We start from the raw sequence: 20632 nt of genomic DNA on the forward strand, positions 1-20632 counted from the left end.
ACGTTTTGCTACAGTTGGAAACTTCTAATAGATAAAATTGGGTTAACATTTATGAAAGCATTTGTAAATGACAACAAGAAGAGGTCACCACCTGCTTCAGATGCCAGAACTCTTAAATAATTCACTGCACTTTAGGAGGAAACTTCACAAAAAAATTGATCTCTTGACATTTTAATGAAATCTCATATACTGTGCTAGAAATCACAGAGACAAGAACTTTTATGAGATTTTATTATTTCCCAGGTAAACATTTTGGTATTAAAAAATTAAACAGTTTTAAATGTCAATGAAAATGAGACCACATAATAAATTGGCACAAGAAGTGTCAGGCACCACATAATAAATTGTCACAGGTAGTCCAGGATTTAGCAGCCTTTATATAAACACCAAAGTGCAACATTAGACAACTTGCAATGAGAACATCTGAATGACTTTCAGGGAGGTCTCTGGCAGAGGTCAGGGGAAACATTTCACAAAGCTTTCTTGGCCATGATGCGAGTCATGGCACTGAATAAAGGAGCTAACTTGTATACAGGGATTAGGAATTTAGACTCTGATCACCCCAGAACCTCTGATCCTCTCTGAAATGCTTTATTCATTCCAAGTCCCAGGATAGGCTATAAAGCTCTGCCTAACAGTCTATTTCTTCAGCACCTCAGGACTGATACGGAAGCTTAGATTCTACATAAATCTAAATTAATCCCCAGCTATAATCCCTAGCTGTTGATATACAACCTGAGAGTCACAGCAACATGTTTACTAAGCATTTGGAAGCCACACAAATGCTAGTTTACCTGCCTGTCATCCTTCCTCCTCTCAGTAGTTTTTCTAGCAAATTGATATTCAAAATAAAAATTCACTGCTGCTTTGGATCAATGGATGGCTCCCAAGCATGAACAGGAACATTGATACCACTGAGATCCATGGAGCTGCTGGCTTGCAGCTGCAGAAATAAGGCTGCTTTCTGTCTCTTCTCAGCTCCTGTTGGCAGCTCATTTCCCAAAATTTTCACTGGGTTTATGCTCTCTGCAAAATCCTTCCTTAAAAAAGGACCTGAGCTTTATTCATGCTAAAGTACAAACATTCTAGATAGAATTTACATTTTTAACACAAGACTCATAGTTTAAAATGGATCATAATGATAAAATTTCAAGCATTGTATACTGGGATACAGTGTCTTTTCCAAATTGCACTTCAAGTGGTGTGTACAAGCACATACACACCCATATGAGTATGCATTTTCTATGAACTTCTGGAAGATCCATCATCTGTATGGGTTTTATTTCATTTGCATTAAAATAACTTAATTCCACTTGCCACACACTTTCTGAAATACTCGTGTATATGTATTTGTAAAGTACAGCTTTGACAGAGTTTGGTCTTCTATCCCATTATATTTTTTCTCGAATTCTTAAATACTTTGAGATTGCTAATTTGGGAAGTCTTTATGACAATTTGCTATGTGCATTTCCTTTACTGCTTCAATATTAGAGAATGATGAACAAAACACCAGTCATGCAAGTCTGCAAGTCTTCTGAGTTCAGCAATCAGCCATTGAAAAGGTAATTGTTAAATGAACTTTTAAAGTGATGAGCAGATGCTTTCCTGCTTCTGGTCATAATATTTATAGGGCAGGATAAGACTGAGAAAGAAATTTTGATTCTTGCTGAAAATAACTTTCTATGAAGCAGTTATTATAGTATCTGAGTTGACCTCATAGACACTTCCTTAAACAGAACTAACCTTGCTGAAAGTTGATTCAGTTTCAAAAGCTCATTTTTGTCACATAATTATTTTGCTGTGTTCTTGTGATCTTAAATCTGAGCACACTAATGTTTTTGTGGATTTTCATTTATTCTGTTTGGTTCCTCCAAATATTCATTAACTACTTTTTATTATTTGTTTGCTTGTTTTCATCCCTTTATTTCAGTCAAAGGAACTTAACAAATGTCTATATCTTCGCAAGTCTATATTTAAATGTGAGACATTAAGATCAATAAGAAGCTTTATGTCTTATTGAACTTAGTTTTCCCTGATCATTTTGTTAGGGCTCCTAAATACCAATATTTGTTTTTCCTCTGGACAAATTTGTCCAAGCAATGATTTTTCAATCTACGAGATTACTAGCTCCCAGAATTTTAGAGACTAAATGGAGGAAATGGGCTGGGGATCTTAATATTCAGAATGTAGAATTTTTCTTGATTCCCCTATATTCATCTGCTTGAGTTCAGAGCCACTTTGGCTCACTATCTCAGGAGAATGAACCTCTTCTATATGTACTTAGTTGTCCACCAAAATCTATTCTTCCTTTATTTCTTAGTAATAAAGTTTTAGTTAAGTTCATGGCTAGCCAGCTGGAAACGACATTTCCCATTTTCTCTGACACTTAAGGTTATGCGTGATCATTAGAACTACCTGGTAAGGATAAAATGGCAAAAGTGAAACATATTCCATTTCCGTTTGGCAACTGACCATTAACACTAGCTGTTAGTATTGGATTTTTGGAAAAAATAGGCTCCAGTGTCTGGCTTCTTCAGTGTCAAGAAAATAGTCCACTATTGGTGACCTTTTCATCTGATTTCCTAATCATGAAAACTATTATTCAGGATTCTCTATTTGAGTTTTCTGATGTTCAGACTCGTGTGGCTGAAAGCATGGCTCCAGACTCACACAGTAGTGGTCACAGAGGTAGGAACTAGTCTGTTCTACATTTTAGGGGCATCATTTCAAGAGATCCAGCTTAAAGCATGCATTTCAAAGTCATATAAGCACATTATTGTCTGTATTAAATCTCATTCTACTTAAACTACCTGTGGTAGTTTCTACTGCTGGCACTTTTCATGGAATTCCTCTTGCTCACATATGGACCTTGTAGCTTAATCCTATTAGGATCTGTGTGTGTGTGTGTATGCATGCATAGACTGATATTTAGACATATTGTGAACAGACTTGCTTCTTAGCTGCATCATCTGCTGTAGGACCCAAGACTTCAACTCTCCCCCATATTAAGCCAAATATCACTCATGTATAGACTTTCCATCAGTTCTCTTTCACTATGTCTTCTTCCAGTCTTCATATATCTTTCAATAAAATTGTATGGAAAATGTACTTAAATGATATTTATTTTGTTGCAAATTTGTAAATAAAAGCATATGAAGAGGCTTCAAAAACAGTTTTTGAAAATGCACATTATTTTTTTATCTTTTATTTAATGAATATAAATTTTCAAAGTATAGCTTATGGATTACAATGGCTTCCCCCCCCCCAATAACTTCCCTCCCACCCTCAACCCTCCCCTTTCCCACTCGCTCTCCCATTCCATTCACATCAAGATTCATTTTCAATTCTCTTTATATACAGAAAATCAGTTTAGTATATATAAAGATTTCAACAGTTTGTCCTCACATAGCAACACAAAGTGAAAAAATACTGTTGGAGTACTAGTTATAGCATTAAATAACAGTATACAGCACATTAAAGGCAGAGATCCTGCATGATATTTTTTTTTAAAAAATTGATTAATTTTCTATGTAATTTCCAATTTAACACCAAGGTTTTTTTTTTTTTTTCAATTATCTTTATATACAGGAGATCGATTCAGTATATACTAAGTAAAGATTTCATCAGTTTGCACCCACACATAAACACAAAGTGTAAAAATACTGTTTCAGTACTAGTTATAGCATTACTTCACATTGGACAACCCATTAAAGACAGATCCCACATGGTAAGGAAGTACACAGTGACTCTTGATGTTGGTTTAACAATTTAACACTCTTGTTTATGGCGCCAGGAATCTCCCTAGGCTCTAGTCATGAGATGCCGAGGCTATGGAAGAGTTTAGGGTTCGCCGACTTCGATCTGATTCTGACAGGGTCATAGTCAAAGTGGAAGTTCTCTCCTCCCTTCAGAGAAAGGTACCTCCTTCTTTGATGGCCCCATTCTTTCCACTGGGATCACACTTGCTGAGATGCTTCATTTAGGTTACTTTTTTTTTTCCAGAGTGTCTTGGCTTTCCATGCCTACAGTACTCTCACAGGCTCTTCGGCCAGATCCGAATGCCTTATGGGCTGATTCTGAGGCCAGAATACTGTTTAGGACATCTGCCATTCTTTGAGTCTGCTGTGTATCCCACTTTCCATGTTGGATCCTTCTCTCCATTTTTGATTCTATCAGTTAGTATTTGCAGACATTAGTCTTGTTTGTGTGATCCCTTTGACTCTTAGACCTATCAGTGTGATCAATTGTGAACTGAAATTGATCACCTGGACTAGTGAGATGGCACTGGTACATGCCACCTTGATGGGATTGTATTGGAATACCCTGGCATGTTTCTAACTCCACCATTTGGGGCAAGTCCGATTGAGCATGTCCCCAATTGTACATCTCCTCCCTCTCTTTTTCTCATTCTTATATTTAACCGGGATCACTTTTCAGTTAAGATTTAAACACCTAAGAATAATTGTGTGTTAATTACAGAGTTCAACACTAGTACTAGAACAAAAATAATACTAAAAAGGATAAAGTATTACATTGTACATCAACAGTCAGCACAAGAGCTGATCAAGTCACTGTTTCTCATGGTGTCCATTTCACTTCAACAGGTTTTCTTTTTGGTGCTCAGTTAGTTGTCGCCAATCAGGGAAAAATGATATTTGTCTCTTTCGGACTGGCTTAATTCAATTCACTCAGCATGAAGTTTTCCAGATTGTTCCATCTTGTTGCAAATGACCGGGTTTCATTGTTTTTGACTGCTGTATAGTATTCTATAGAGTATATGTCCCATAGTTTCTTTATCCAGTCTACTGTTGGTGGGCATTTGGGTTGGTTCCAGGTCTTAGCTATTGTGAATTGAGCTGCAATTAACATTAATGTGCAGATGGCTTTTTTGTTTGCCAATTTAATTTCTTTTGGGTAAATTCCAAGAGTGGGATGGCTGGGTTGTATGGTAGGGTTTTATTCAGGTTTCTGAGGAATCTCCAGACTGACTTCCATAGTGGCTTAACCAGTTTGCATTCCCACCAACAGTGGGTTAGTGTCCCTTTTTTTGCCACATCCTCTCCAGCATCTATTGTTGGTAGATTTCTGAATGTGAGCCATTCTCACCGGGGTGAGGTGAAACCTCATTGTGGTTTTGATTTGCATTTCCCTGATTGCTAGTGATCTTGAACAGAACATTATTTTTTAATTTCATTTTCCATGGATTTTTGGATGTGCATATTTGTGCGTATGGAGAGAAAGAATTATATCTTAACATTGTTTCAATTAGAGATTAAATGCAGACTTCAGCAAAGATTAATGATCAAATCAGGTGCTCAATCTTCTGTGTAAAATTAGAAGCTTTTATTGTTAATTATTCACCTGACTACCTCTCACAAAGGAATGCATGCATTTGGACTCCATTATAATGGAGTTAGGCATTGTGTGTTTGAGTCCTGGAAAAGAATGATAGCTAAGAAAAAAATAAATGAAAATAACATTTTTAGATGTCCTAAAATTTCTCAATTTTTCCTCTTTACCTTCTTTCTACCTGAATGGAAAGCAAGAAGTAACTTTGAACTGTGTCTCTGTTTTGTGCATCATTGCTCCAAGATCTGATGCAGTTTGAAGAAAGGCCAGTGAAACTGTAGCTATTGAGTCAGCTAGAGAGCCTAAAATCCCTTGAAAATCAATGAGTCATTCTCTAGAAATAATATGTCCAAATAAAGCAAGAATCCAGCTATGAAACAAAACAAAAAAGATCTCACCCAACTATTATGCACTTGTCCATATAATGAAAATGATTCTATCTCATTAAGAAATAAAACAAAGATGATCTCAGTAAATTTTTGTACATTTTAAGACTGCAAACATTTTTATTATGTTTTGGGGGCAATTTTATAAGTATCTATTTATGGGTCTAAAATTGAGATTAGTAGATTTACAAAGGAAGAATGTTCTTGTATATCCCCTGAAAATTTTAAGGCAGAAAGTCTGAGGCACTTCTGTGACATCTTAGCTCATTTTTCTTTTCTTGTCTTTTTTTTTTTTTGCTATATGCCATGGTTAAGTATAAATGACATAGTGTACACATTATGGAAGCCAGAGTCTGTGTAACTGATGTTTTGTTCATTCCTACATAAATGGTGCAGCTTTATTCTCTTAAATTCTTGAAACTTATGGATGTGGGGAAAAAGGGACACTAACCCACTGTTGGAATGCAAACTGGTAAAGCCACTATGGAAGTCAGTCTGGAGATTCCTCAGAAACCTGAATATAACCCTACCATACAACCCAGCCATTCCACTCCTTGGAATTTACCCAAAGGAAATTAAATTGGCAAACAAAAAAGCGGTCTGCACCATAATGTTTATTGCAGCTCAATTCACAATAGCTAAGACCTGGAACCAACCCAAATGCCCATCAACAGTAGACTGGATAAAGAAACTATGGGACATGTACTCTATAGAATACTATACAGCAGTAAAAAAAAAAAAAAAAAAAAAAGAAATCTGGTCATTTGCAACAAGATGGAGGAATCTGGAAAACATTATGCTGAGTGAATTAAGCCAGTCCCAAAGGGACAAATATCATATGTTCTCCCTGGTCGGTGACAACTAACTGAGCACCAAAAAGGAAACCTGTTGAAGTGAAATGGACACTATGAGAATGGTGACTTGATCAGCCCTTGCCCTGACTGTTGATGAACAACTTAATATTTTATCCCTCCTAGTATTTTTTTGTTCTACGTAATACTATTGGTTGAATTCTGTAATTAATACACAGTTATTCTTAAGTGTTGATACTTAACTGAAAAGTGATCCCTGTTAAATATAAGAGTGGGAATAAGAGTGGGAGGAGATGTACAATTTGGGACATGCTCAAGCTGACTTGACCCAAAAGATAGAGTTAGAAACATACCAGGGGATTCCAATACAATCCCATCAAGGTGGCGTGTACCAATGCCATCTTACTAGTCCAAGTGATAAATTTCAGCTCACAATTGATAGCTCTGATAGGTCTAAGAGTCAAAGAGATCACACAAACAAGACAAGTATCTGCTAATACTAACTGATAGAATCAAAAAGGGAGAGAAAGATCCAGCATGGGAAGTGGGATACACAGCTGACTCATAGAATGGTGGATGTCCTAAACAGCACTCTGACCTCAGAATCAGCCCTTAAGGCATTCAGATCTGGCTGAAGAGCCCATGAGAGTATTTTAGGCATGGAAAGCCAGGACACTCTGGCAAAAAAATAAATAACCTAAATGAAGCATCTCCGCGCATGAGATCCCAGTGGAAGGAATGGGTCATCAAAGAAGGAGGTACCTTTCTCTGAAAGGAGGAGAGAACTTCCACTTGGACTATGACCTCGTCTAAATATGATCGGAGTTGGTGAACTCAAAAGGCTTCCATAGCGTTGGTATCTCATGACAAGAGCCTCGGGTGATTACTGACGCTATAAACAAGAGTGTCAATTGTTAAGTCAACAACAGGAGTCACTGTGCACTTACTCCTCATGTAGGATCTCTCTCCTTAATGTACTGTACATTGTGATTTAATGCTACAACTAGTACTCAAGCAGTATTTTTCACTTTGTGTTTCTATGTGGGTGCAAACTGTTGAAAACTTTACTCAATATATATTAAACTGATCTTCTGTACATAAAGAGAATTGAAAATGAATCTTGATGTGAACGGAAGGTGAGAGGGAGCGGTTGTGGGTGGCAGGGAAGTTATGGGGGGGAAAAGCCATTGTAATCCATATGCTGTACTTCGGAAATTTTCTTTTTTAAGATTTATTTAATGAACATAAAAGAAAATTAAAAAAATTCTTTAGGATAATGGAAAGCAAAGATAATTCCATCTTTCTGGCATTTCTGGTCATTGTCAGTTTAAGCCCCGAAAGATTTAAAATTCAAAATCTTCACTCAAAAGGTTTATGCATCTACAAAAAGAACTTTAAAAAATCGCAAATAAGAAACTAGAAAAGATAACGGTAATCAGCTCTTACAGTTTAATTGCCCCACATTTTTTGTTTCTCTTAAAAACAAGTCCATTATCATTCCTAAACTAGGGACTTAGACATCATTCCGAGACTAGGTACTATCTAAAAGACAAGGGAATTAATAAAAGACTCTGCACATTTATTTTTGAAAATGACCAATTTTTAGCTGAAGTTGATTTCATTCTGAAACATCAGGGCCAGAATTTATTTTTAAAAATTTATGTGATCTATTTCCTATATTCCTGAATCAATTAGAAGTAAGGTTACTCTAGATGTATCATAAGGAAAACATGCATAATTATAATCATTCAAGTTACAAAGAAGGCATTTGGCCTGAGAAAATATTTAGAAACTAAATAATACTTCAAGAGCTCAACCTACCTCTTCTATTATCCATCTTGAATAATGTTTGCAGCTAATAATTCTTGCAAATTCCTCTAAAATGAAGCTGCTTGGGAATACTAATTTTTGCAGAGAGATAACTATAATAAGATACCAAGTAAGAATGACACAGGTGAACTCTGGGCTGTTTTCTCTTTTTCCTTGGAAATTTTTTGGGCTTCCCTCCCACCCCACAGGTTAGATAGGAACAGATAGCTAATAGCACTGGTTAAATCAGTTAAATCCTATGGTTCTCAATTTCCTTGTGGAAAAAGAAAGATTTGCTATAAATTTATTTCAAAGTTTACTTACAGTTCTAATATTTAGTGAAAGTTTTTACTTTATATACTATTAAATTACAGAGGGGCATATAACATGACATGATCAAACATGTTAGTTTTAGACTTGTAAATCTGGAAAATTCTCAAATAAGGTCTAAAAAGCAAACACTGTTATATTGGCCAATATGGTAAAAACTGACTACATAACAATTTTGATTTAGTAGTGGGAGACTAATATATGAGACTCTCTGCATAACAGAGCCCTGAAAAAGATTCTTGAGATAGAATTTAGAGAAATGAGATTTCTCCAAGTGCACAGTGTTAAAAGAACAATAAGAAGAAGTGACTGATAAAAATAAAGGCCCAATTAAGACTAGTTATAGCTCTATGGGTTAAAATTAGTTCTCTAAATACAGTACATTTTAATTACATATTAAAATGTATTTATATAATACAACTTTTACAAATTTTTAAAGATTATTCTTGGAAGGAATTTGAAACATGTCTATGTATTAACATATAAACAATTCAGTATAATACAAATATTTATACACATTCCCATTTAAACAAAATGATAAGTGATGAAGAACTATAAAATGACAGATGCTTGATAACATGCTAAATCTAAAGATAAGAACTCTAAAGAAAAAATAAACTCATAAGGTACTGTTACTATTTAAGTAAATATGGTGCTTTAATCCAAATGGGATTTGGTTGCTGAACTCATACAGGGCTTTCAATTCCAAAGTCATAAGTTCATAGTACTCAGTGCAATTATGCTGTTGAGGAGGTGGGACATAACAGGAGGTCCTTGGGTTATAGGAAGTTCTCAAGGCAGGGTTTTTATAGAAACCAGTCTCTCTGCTTCCTGGCATGTGATCCTTCTGCACAAGCTCCACCTTCCCCTGATGCCAAGTCAATGGGCCCAATCGATCTTGGACTTTAACCTGCAAAACTGCAAGGTGAACAAACATTTTCTCTATCTTTTTGCTTTTGAAGATCTATTTATTTGAAAGTTAGAGTTACAGAGTGGGGGTAAGACAGGTCTTCCAACCACTGGTTTACCTCCCAGATGGCTGAAATAGCTTCAGCTAGGTCAAGCTAAAGACAGGAGCTTCATCTGGGTCTTCCACAAGGGTGGCAGGGGTTCAAGCAGTTGGCCACCTTCTGCTGCTTTCCCAGGCATGTTAGCAGGGAACTGGACTGCAAGTGGAGCAGCTGGGACTCGAACTGGCACCCATATGGGATGCCAGCATTGCAAGCAGCGTAACCTGCTATGTCACAATGCTGGCCCCAAACGTTTTTCTTTAATAGTTAGTTGTCTTGGTATTTCATTGTAGTGATGAAAAGCTGAATAATGCATATGGCTTTCCAGTTTCAAGGCTCAGTGTTGAGCATAAAATACATAGAAACATTATGTATTTTCCCATGTCAGCTCTGTCAATTTATTTCTTTAAAAGCCATCGCATATCAATTTTTAAAAATGTATTTATGGGATCAGCATTGTTATGCAGTAGGTTAAGCAGCTGCCTGAGATGCCAGTATCCCATATGGGCACTGATTCAGCCCTGGCTGCTCCTCTTCCAATCCAGCTCCCTGCTAATGCACCTGGGAAAGCAGTGGAGGATGGCCCAAGGACTCAGGCCTCTGCGACTCATGTGGGAGAACCAAATGAAGCTGCAGTTTCAGCCCTGGCCATTGAAGCCATATGAGGCCTGAACTAGTGGATGGAAGACCTCTCCACTTTTGTAACTGTGCCTTTCAAATAAATAAATAAACAAATACTTTAAAGATGTATTTATTTCAACAGTAGAGAGACTAAGAGAGACCGTACTCCCACCCACTGGTTGACTCTTCAGTGCCTGCAATAACCAGGACAGGCTGAAGCCAGGAGCCAAGAACACAATTCACATAGGAACCCATTTATTTGTGGGCCATCACTGCTGCTTCCCAAGGTCCTCGTTATCAGAAAGCTGTAATCAAGAGTTGCAGCTGGAAACCAAAACCGGGTACTTTTCCTTTTAATGACATGGTTATAATTATACAATTTCCACTATTCAACATTTTATATAAAACCGGTTAACAATACACAGATTTCCAAATGCAACAATAGGTATCAAACTACATATATCTGCAGAGATTACAGCCATTATGAAGCTTTATCTTAAAAATACCTTCAGGAAAATAAAATATCCACCCAGCCAGTTCTCTCAGCTTTAAAAAATAGCATTAGAAATACACATTTTGACAAAAATCAAGATGATCAAATACTGATTACTCAGTTACATCTTAAAACTTAATATCTGTACATGAGTGCACATTAAAGTCTGAAAATTAAAGCCTTCTCTTTTTTTTAAATTGTACCTTATATATGTTCTTTTTATTCCCACTACAATTGACCTGGTTTAAGACCATACATCAGACCTGCAACAACACTGTTGACTCCAATAATCATGTCATGTCACCTCCAGTACTGCCCATTCCATGCCCTGTGGAACTTCACTTAAGTAAATTTTCCTTTGATTATTTTGTTTACAGGCTCTAAAACACCCAATAGGTCTCTAATTGTGTACAAGATCCTGTATTATTAATTTGAGAATAAATTCTTAGCCTCTCTGGATGCTAGACCTAAAATAATTTTTAGGTAAGCACTGCATTTTATTTTAGAATACTTTTAGAAATTGCTGAAGCACTGTGAAAGTAGTGTAGTGAGTCTCCTCATACTCTTCACTTAGTGTCTCCTATTTTTAACATTTTTACATTAACTATAACACATTTGCCTAAATGAAATTAGCAATGATTTATTAACAAAATTACAGACTATTCAGATTTCACAATATAATCCTTTTTCTGTTCCAGAATTTATTGTAAACATTTAAAAAATACTTTATTTTATAATTCATGACAAAGTGGAGGATGAGACAACTTATGTGCATTATCAAGGGCCACAAGTTAGTGCTGACATAAAAATGTGAACTTAATATTCTTTTGTATGGTCATTCTATTTTGTCATTTTCTTTAACAGAGTGGTTCTCAATATTTTCTGAAGTATGGCTACTCTGAAAATCTGATAAGGAAATCTGAGAAAAACAAACTCTCAAGAAAATGTATATGTGGATATGCAAAGAAAATGCCTCGGGGAACTCCTAAACACACTAATCTTAAGACTTGCTCAGCTACCCCACCCCCAACAACCTCCTTAACCCTACTATAATCTATGCTTTACACTGGATTTCTAAACCAACTTTTACCTGATTTGTTCAGCCAATAATAAATTTATTTCTCTACTTGGCCTTTTTAGCTAAATGTAAACATCTCAAAAAATATCATAGAAAGGACAATTTATCATGGATTAATTATAAAATGAATATTGATTTCCAGGCCACTGGAAATGGTGCTGTATAGAAAAAGAGAATGGGAGGAATGACTTTTGCTTTTTGATTTTTGTGATTGATTTATTTGAAAGGCAGAGTTACAAAGAGAGGCAGAGACAGAAATTTATCAGCTGGTTCACTCCCAAACTGGCCACTAAGGCCAGAGCTGCTTCTGGGTCTCCCACGTGCGTACAAGGGCCTAAGCACTTGTACACTATCTTCTGGTGCTTTTCCTGGCACATTAGCAGGGATCTGGATCAGATATGGAGCAGCTGGGACTTGAACAGGTACCCATATAGGATGCTGGTACCACAGCACCAGTCCCATGCATAATTATTTTAATTAATTTTAATTTAATATTTTAGATAACATGGAGAGTTTAAACTTGCCATTATTTATAACAGTTATCTATACTGGAAATTATTTTTGGTGTGAAATTAACATGTCCTGCATACAAAAAGAAGTATTGACATGAATACCACATTAGTGTTTGTGAATTCTGAAACTAAGTAATTAACTTTTTAGCATTTCTGTCACAGGAAGAGAGAATAGGTCTTCCTTTAATGCCAATTAGGAATGGGTTTTCAAAAAGTATAGCAACATGTTAATTTTATATTCAATCTTGAGCCTAATCATATAGACCAAATCTATACCCATTTATCCACAAAAACAACAGTTTAAATACCAGCTACATTCTTTGATTTTGTATATATGAAATGATTAACCAGTATTACAAGACATTTTAATGTAAATTTATATATTACTGATTCTTAGAAACAATTTAAGCAATTAGACCTTAAGAAGTGTGGTAATAGGTGAGTTTATAGCACTTTTACTATAAAGATAATTGCAACACTATATTCATATCCTCAGTCTTCACTTAAATGCCCTTTAAAGTATTCGAAAATACATAGAATAATTGAGGAGAGAGATTTTAAAAGAAAAAGGGCCAAATTTATTTAAAAATAGCAGAGCTTGATTCCCAATCCACAGAACTGCATTTCTGGGGACATACTATTTGTGTGGAATATCTCATTGAGGTTTGCAAAGGGAGACTCTTATTAGCACACTAAAAGGAGAATACTAATGTTGTCTGTAACTGGAAAAATAAAAATAAAAATATTCTTAAGGCACAGCTCAAGTTATTCTTGGAAAATTATTAAGTCATTTGTCTTTGATATTTCTTTCGTAAAATATAGTGTATACTGTCTTGGTGCTTCTATAGAGAAAATGACAAGATAAATAAGGTTATTAAAAGTCTGACAGGGCAGTAACATGCAAATATAAATACTTTTATTTTCTTTAAATATCAGCTCCCTAGTGCAGATGTGCATTTTGGTTTAAACAAAAAGGTTACAAGAATTTCCTAAAACTTCTTTGAATGTCTTTTCCAATATTAACTATCAAAAGGAAGAAAAATATTTATAATATAGGACCTCACTCTCATATCCTATTTAAATTGACAAAGGCACAGAAGCAGATTTTCTAGTTAGTGCTTTTGACTAGTTTTGATGATTGTTAACCTTTACATGCAAAAAAATATACTCAAGTACCTTCATCATTCTCCAGTTATTCCATGCATTTCTCAATATAACTGAAAGATGCACTCCTGAAAACTGTTCGTACATGCTGAATAGAAAGCATAAATTCCCAGTGACTACTATATGCATTAGAGATATGCATACACAAAAGGTTGCAGCCTCACAGAAGCATAAGATGTTTTCTGTTTCAGTTGGAAGCCTCCATTGCCAGAGCTATGTCATATACATTCATGTTAACATCAAGCAGTACAGTTAGAAATTTGGAGACTCCAGGTAAACATTTTGGAAAAAGCATACTTTTTTTAATTGTGCATATGAAAAAAAGTCTCCAGAATGAATACAATCTGGGAGCATTTAGATCTACTGAGATGGAGAAAGAGAGGAATATCCCTTGCTTTGATTCCAGTTGTCTCTATTGTTCTCTTCATTGTTCTTTTATAAGCAAAATTCTTCCACTAAGGCAAGTAATATCCCAAAGTTACTATTTTTACCATTTTATTTGAATTAATTATTAACCCAAGGAGATAGTTTGGCTGTGGATAAGAACTCAGGCTTTAGATTAAGATTGACATGGATGTGAATTGTGACTCCCACAATTACTTTAACTGCAAGTCATCAGTGACTTATTCAATCTTTACCAGTTTTTTATCTTAGAAATACAGATGACAATGACTAACTCACAGGTTTACTGTGACAACTAAAGAAAGTGATGTGAGTAATCTAATAAATGTTTGCTATGACTACTATGGCATTTTTTAAAAGATTAATTCATTTATTTGAAAGAGAAGAGAGAGACAGAGATCCTCCATCCGCTTGTTAACCCCCAAGATGGCCACAATGGCCAGCACTGGGCTGGGCCAGGCCACAGCCAGGAGCTTCCTCTGGGTCTCCCACATGTTACAAGGGCCCAAGCATTTGGGCCATCTTCTGCTTTCCCAGGTGCATTAGCAGGGAGGTGGATAAAAAGTGCAGCAGTTGGGACTCAAACCAGTGCCCTCGTGGGATGCGGCATTGTAGGCAGCGTCTTTACTCACTACGCCAAAATGCCAGCCCCTATCATGGCATTTTAGAATTGAACAATGAATGAGAAATCATCTAGGCAATCCAACAGCTCAACCAAGGTGAGATTGAATTCTCTTAATTCCTAGGATAGGAATCTATGCATTCTACCAAACTAACATAAAAATGTGACCTGTGGATTTTTAAGCTTGGTATTAGTGATTGACAGATATTAAAATTATGTGTTATGACTTCTCATGTACCCGTCTTTTCAAAAGATTACCCGGATTGGGGGATAATTATGTCTGACAGAAGGCTGTCAGGTGAGGGGATTGAAATTTTATCTTTTACAAAGAATTCACATTTCTTAGGACTTATTTTTAATCTTTTCCTTGAGCCAAGGACCCTGCTGCTTCTTAAATATGAAAATACAATTGATCCTTAGAACAGGAGTGTCTCTGTGAAACCGTATCTTTAGTTCTAGCAAAAATCCTTTACTAGCCAGAGCTCTCATCTTGCTGAAAATAGTAAGTCAACTTTTTTTAAAAGTTCCCCTAAACAAGGATGTACAAATAAGGTTGCAGTTGTGTTTCTAGGTAGGATTTAGCCTTTGGATTTTCCCTTTTGTAGACAAAAAATCCCTCTGGTGGTGCCTTGGAACTTGTAAATATATTAGATAACAAAAGAGGAAATCAGGTTACAGATGAAATAAAATTCGCTATCCATCTGACTTTAATTTGGGAAATTATTCTGGATTATCCAATGGACCCAATGTAATCATCCTGAAAATATAAGAGGGAAAAAGGACAGGTGAACCTCTCCCTTTGTACCAGAGAAAGAGGTACAATGGCAGAGGCAGAGAGAGGCAACAGTACTGGTTTTGGTAATGGAGGAAGGTGGACATGAATGAGGGATAAAAATGTCCTCTAGAAGCCAGAAAATTCTGGAAAACAGAGCATCCTCTAGAATCTCCAGCAAAGAACACAGTCTGATGACATCTTGACTTTAGCCCAGTGATACCCATGTTAGACTTGTATTTTACACAACTGTATGATAATGCTGGTGCTGTTGAAAAGCCAACGGAATTAATCTAATAAATTAATCATATAGATAGATATATGAGTAATCGAAGTTATTATGTACTTTTTTGATGAGATAGTGTGTTCAGGGTAGTATGGCCATAGACTGTACTCTTTTAGTTTGGGGAGCTTCCAAGAAAATGGACTGTTTTTATCACTTAACTATGATTTGTGCATTGGTGAGATGTTTTTGCTCATAAAAACTTATAGGAACAAACTGATTCCTAGCTCAATTCTCACTTATAGCTCCAAGCATATTTGGCCAGACTACCATATCTATTGTTTCCTTGAGACTGTCAGATGAGATCTCTAACTCAACTATCACACATCATCCAACATGGCTACATTTATAAATAAAACCCAAGAATTAAATGCATGACAAAGATGTTTCATTAAAAAAAAATCTGGTTGTGGGCTTCTGTTATTATACAGTAGGTCAAGCCCCTACCTGCAAGGCTAGCATCCCATATAACTACTGGTTTAAGTCCCTGTTTCTCCACTTCTGATCTGACTCTCTGCTAATGTACCTGGAAAGGCAGTGGGAGACGGCCCAAATGCCTGGGGCCGTGACACCCATATGGAAGACATGAATGAAGTTCTAGCATCTTGCTTTGGCCTGGCTCAGGACTGGACCAGCAGATGGAAGATCCTTCTTGGTCCCCTTCTCTCTCTGTAACTCTGCCTTTCAAATAGTAAATAAATAAATCTTAAGAAAACAGGATGAAGTAATAAATCAATGTCTACTATGTTCTAATTATTAGGAGTTTGCAAACATATTAAATCCTACCAATAATATTCTGGAAAAGGTACCCATTTTAAATGCCAAAACTTAACCCAAAGAAATTTAGTTACCAAACTCCACAGAGTAAGTTTTATTTCCCTCAAATATTTATTTATATGAAAGGCAGAAAGAAAGAAGATGAAAGGAGAAGGAATGAGATCTTCCACCTGCTGGTTCACTCCCCAAATGTCCACAAAATGCTCCAGATGCCAGGAGCTTAGAACTCCACAATAGTCTCCTATATGGGTGGCATGCACACAAGCACTTGACCATCATCTGCTGCCTTCTCAGGCACATCCGCAGGAAGTTGGATTGGAAGTGAAGGAGCTGGGATTCAAACCAGATACTGTGATATGGGTGCCTGCATAACCTACCGCACAACACCTGCCCCAACACAGTTTTACAGCCAGGATTCCAACTGAGGCACTCTGATTCAAAGCATGTATATTCAACCTCTACCCTATCCTGTTAGATTATGTGACTGCTTTTATGATGAGCTATTGATTTAGCAGTGGTGAGAATGTGGCTTGGCTTTAACAAAACCTGAGTTTTTCATAGTAGATGAAAAATAAGCATCCTAAAAATTTCAGAAGTAGATCAATTGTCAAATGAAAATAAAACAAAATTTAACAGTGAAGGAAAATTTTACATAACACTAAGTACATTTTTAGTTTGCACATGGCAAAGAAAAACAATGATGCTCAAATTATTCAGTTCATACCATTTAAAATGTGTGAAGCCATTCTTAATATAAGCAATTATTTTGATTTCAAAGATCAGTAACATCATAACTGTAAGCTATATTTATTTTTAAAGTGATTATTCATTTGAGACATGGAGAAATAGTGAGAAAAAGATAAAGGGAAGAATGTAGGAGACAAAGCTCCTATCTACTGGTTTGATCCCAAATGTTCTCAACATCTGAGGATGTGTTGGGGCTGGAGCAAGAAGCAGAGAAATCAATACTGATCTCCAGCATGGGTGGAAGGAGCCACCACTGCTACCACCCAAGGTCTGCATTATTACCCAGTTAGGGTCAGTAACTGGAGGCGAGTATCAAATCCAGGCACTCCAATAGGGCACGTGGCCTTGTTAACTGATGTCTTACCTGCTAAACACCTACCACTGTGCACTATTTTAACTTAGGAATGAGGGGCGGAATAGATGTAAATTTCACATTTGTTGGAGAAAAATTAAAACACCAAATATGGAAAACTCAAGACTCAATAATGATGAAAATTACAAAACCTTAAAGAAATAAAAGAGGATACCAAAAAATGGAAAAATGTTCCATGCTCATGGATTGGGAGAATCAATATCATCAAAATGTCCATTCTCCCAAAAGCAATTTATAGATTCAATGCGATACCAAAGACATTCTTCTCAGAACTAGCAAAAATTATACTGAAATTCATATGGAGACACAGGAGACATCAAATAGCTGAAGCAATCTTGTACAACAAAAACAAAGGCGAAGGCATCACAAAAATCCACTCAACATGGATTAAAGATTTAAATCCATGACCCGACATCATCAAATTGTTAGAGAACATTGGAGAAACCCTGCAAGATATAGGTACTGGCAAAGACTTATTGAAAAAGACCCCAGAGGCACAGGCAGTCAAAGCCAAAATGAACAATTGGGAATGCATCAAATTGAGAAGTTTCTGTACTGCAAAAAAAAAAAAAAAAACCAGATGAGTGAAGAGGCAATAGACAGCATTAGAAAAATATTTGCAAACTATGCTACAGATAAAGGATAAATAACCAGAATATATACAAAGAGATCAAGAAACTCCACCACAACAAAACAAACAACCCACTTGAGAGATGGGCCAAGGACCTCAATAGACATTTTTCCTAAGAGGAAATGCAAAAGGCCAATAGACGCATGAAAAAATCTTCAGGATCACTAGCAATCAGGGAAATGCAAATCAAACCCACAATGAGGTTTCACCTCACCCCGGTGAGAATGGCTCACATTCAGAAATCTTCCAACAATAGATGCTGGAGAGGATGTGGGGAAAAAGGGACACTAACCCACTGTTGGTGGGAATGCAAACTGGATAAGCCACTATGGAAGTCAGTCTGGAGATTCCTCAGAAACCTGAATAAAACCCTACCATACAACCCAGCCATCCCACTCCTTGGAATTTACCCAAAGGAAATTAAACTGGCAAACAAAAAAGCCGTCTGCACCTTAATGTTTATTGCAGCTCAATTCACAATAGCTAAGACCTGGAACCAACCCAAATGCCCATCAACAGTAGACTGGATAAAGAAATTCTGGGACATGTACTCTACAGAATACTAGACAGCAGTCAAAAACAATGAAATCTGGTCATTTGAAACAAAATGGAGGAATCTGGAAAACATTATGCTGAGTGAATTAAGCCAGTCCCAAAGGGACAAATATCATATGTTCTCCCTGATCAGCGACAACTAACTGAGCACCAAAGGGGAAACCTGTTGAAGTGAAATGGACACTATGAGAAACAGTGACTTGATCAGCTCTCGTCCTGACTGTTGATGTACAATTTAATACTTTATCCCTTTTAGTATTTTTTTGTTCTAGTTAATACTATTGGTGGAACTCTAATTAACACACTATTATTCTTAGGTGTTTAAATTTAAGTGAAAAGTGACCCCTGTTAAATATAAGAGTGGGAATAAGAGAGGGAGGAGATGTACAATTTGGGACATGCTCAATCGGACTTGCTCCAAATGATGGAATTAGAAATGTGCCAGGGGATTCCAATACAAGCCCATCAAGGTGGTGTGTACCAATGCCATCTCACTAGTCCAAGTGATCAATTTCAGTTCATAATTGATCACTCTGATGGGTCTAAGAGTCAAAGGGATCACACAAACAAGACTAGTGTCTGCAAATACTGATAGAATCAAAAAGGGAGAGAACGATCCAACATGGGAAGCGGGATACACAGCAGACTCATAGAATGGCAGATGTCCTAAACAGCACTCTGACCTCAGAATCAGCCCTTAAGGCATTCGGTTCTGGCTGAAGAGCCCATGAGAGTATTTTAGGCATGTAAAGCCAAGACACTCTGGCAAAAAAAAACAAAAAACAAAAAACAAAAAACAAAAAAACCCACCTAAATGAAAGATCTCTGCGAGTGAGATCCCAGTGGAAAGAATGAGGCCATCAAAGAAGGAGGTACCTTTCTCTGAAGGGAGGAGAGAACTTCCACTTTGACTATGACCCTGTCAGAATAAGATCGAAGTCGGCGAACTCAAAAGGCTTCCATAGCCTTGGCAACTCATGACTAGAGCCTAGGGTAATTACTGACGCCATAAACAAGAGTGTCAAATTGTTAAGTCAGCAACAGGAGTCACTGTGTACTTACATCTCATGTGGGATCTGTCCTTAATGTGTTGTTCAATGTGAAGTAATGCTATTACTGGTACTGAAACAGTATTTTACACTTTGTGTTTCTGTGTGGGTGCAAACTGATGAAATCTTTATATACAGAAGATCAGTTTAGTATATATTAAGTAAAGATAATTGAAAATGGGAGTGGGAGATAGGCGGGGTGTGAGTGGGAGGGAAGTTATGGTGGGGGGAGCCATTGTAATCCATAAATTGTACTTTGGAAATATTTATTTGCTAAATAAAAGTAAAAAAGAAAAAAAAGAAAAAATATTTTTGTCAAGAAATAAAAGTAGCAATAAAGTGCTCTAGATTAAGAGGAAAAGGTCTCTGGGCATTCATGCAGCAAGATGACTCACACGCTTTATCTAAAAAAATGAGGACAACCATATAACAGTCATGGTCATGATCTTAAAGACTTTTTTTTCCTTATGACTGCAACGAATTTCAAGATAAAGCTATGTGATTCTTCTAATTGTAGTGCACTATTTATATTGAATGAAAAGTAAAGTAACCTAACCTAGGCAATAACAAAGTAAGTTTTCCTAATAACATACTTTATAATAAATGAAAAGTAAAAACATTAACCTAGGTGTTCATTAAGAGATAAATATGCAAATAAAATATGACAGTCACATTTTGGAAGGTTATTAGTAACTAAAGTGATAAATTAGGATATGTTTCAACATGGACAGATTTTAAAAATAGGAAGTTATATTTAAAAAGTTATAGAAAGATTAATCAATTTTTAAAAAAATATCATGTAGGATCTCTGTCCTTAATGGCTGTACATTGTGATTTAATGCTATAACTAGTACTCC

At 36.3% G+C, this 20632-nt stretch overlaps 1 protein-coding gene across 1 annotated transcript in view; it reads right to left on the reverse strand.

Annotated features, from left to right (window-relative positions):
- The window catches only part of GUCY1A2 (guanylate cyclase 1 soluble subunit alpha 2), a 364010-nt gene that overhangs the window by 3039 nt on the left and 340339 nt on the right, over positions 1 to 20632 (reverse strand). The window lies entirely within an intron of this gene.

This window comes from Lepus europaeus, chromosome 7 (genome assembly GCF_033115175.1).
Source record: "Lepus europaeus isolate LE1 chromosome 7, mLepTim1.pri, whole genome shotgun sequence".
NCBI classification, from domain to species: Eukaryota; Metazoa; Chordata; class Mammalia; order Lagomorpha; family Leporidae; genus Lepus; species Lepus europaeus.